The sequence below is a fragment of the Phytophthora parasitica genome (genome assembly GCF_000247585.1).
Source record: "Phytophthora parasitica INRA-310 unplaced genomic scaffold supercont2.8, whole genome shotgun sequence".
NCBI lineage: Eukaryota > Oomycota > Peronosporomycetes > Peronosporales > Peronosporaceae > Phytophthora > Phytophthora nicotianae.
In genome coordinates this window covers 224154-225735 of record NW_008648994.1, presented here as the reverse complement: position 1 = coordinate 225735, position 1582 = coordinate 224154, and positions in this window count along the sequence as shown.

The following is a 1582-nucleotide window of genomic DNA, read 5'->3' as shown; positions in this document are numbered from 1 at the left end:
TACTAGGACACAGGCTCAATACTGCAATGATATTTTGTTTTTTTCGAACAAGCATGCAAACAGATCTGAGTTTAACAAGCTCTGTGGACGCCAAAATGGAAGGAAGTTTGACGCGCGTGGGTGAGGTTACAGTGCAAGGTGAGGTGTGCATTGCAGAATCTAGTCGAAAATATAGAAAACCTTTTCCTAACGTAAATTTGAGTAAGCTGTTGAGATTACAATTGTGACTAATAAAACGAAGAAACAAACCGTTTGCACAGGACGCGCTAGGCACCTGTGTCTACATGGCCTGCTCTGTCGTCGGGCCTTTTCCAGGGGTCCCGAAAAGGCATTTTTCAGATTAATTCTTTTTTTTTTAGGGTGTCGAGAAAGTAATACTGGCATTATTTTAATGGATCTGGGCAATCCAATTGCCAGTCAAACACGGAAGTACGGTGATGGAAAACGGCGATTCCTACTTTTAAGTTCAAACGTGAGTAAACAGCAACGCGTGAAAGGTGAACACTCGAAAAATCCCCCGCAAATACTCAAATAGACAATATTGGATATTTTATGGTTTCCACAAGAAAGATGGCTCAGGAAAGGACTTGTGAACACACCTAAATCGTCGATTACGGTCGATATGGCTTGGGATTATCATTAATTAGGAATTCGTATGCAAAATTGTTAGTATTGTTTTTTCAGGATCTTTTCAGTGACGTGATGAACTCCGTTCGCTATGTGCGTCTGGGAGGCGCATCTGCGAAGTGCACGCTGCACTATCGTCAATCCGCGTAGCCTCGACGGCACCTGTAATAGCATCCAGGCCACGTCTAGAAGTTGTCGGTTCGTACAAGCAGATCGTACGCAACAAACTACCTTCATCTGTCAACTCAGGTAGATTAATATCTGATAACTCGTGCGTATTTTAAAGCACTTGCAGCTTTTTAGAGCCGACGATAGCTGTTCATCGTTCAGCTTGTCATTCCAGTCCTGTTGATTCTTCACATCTCTCACAATCGAACCGATTGTAGTCCCGAGAGGAGATAAATCTGTGCAATCTGTTGCAATGCCGTCATGAACGCTGCATTCTTTGCAAAGATAATTAAAAAGTGCTAGATACAATGCACGTGGAGACTATATACACACTCGAAAATTGTCAGTTTCTCTGCAGGTGGTGAGAGTTTTTACTTTTCCAGTATTTAAGTTCTAATATTTAAAAGTAAAAGCGTTTCGCATCAATTATTGCAATCTGAAATAGAAAAAAAAAATGTCATGGTTGAGCGAAGGTTGTTAGAGGGTCCCACGATAACAGGCTGTCCACCCCCCCCCCCTTTTTTTAGCCGCCTCCCACGATATGTTCAAAATTCGTGGCGCGAAGCGATTCGGAGAATGCCACGCTCAAGTGGGACACAAAACCACAAAATATGACAGGGAAAGAACTTGATTAAATAAGTAAATTCCCGCCGAATTTGTGACTTGTGGTAAAGCTACAGAACTAAACACCGAAAATATAGGTGTTGATACAGGATTTTGGTATCAGCAGAGTGTTCCATAGCAGACTAGGCATAGGCTGGGAGGCCTGGCGTTCCTGTTGTTTAAC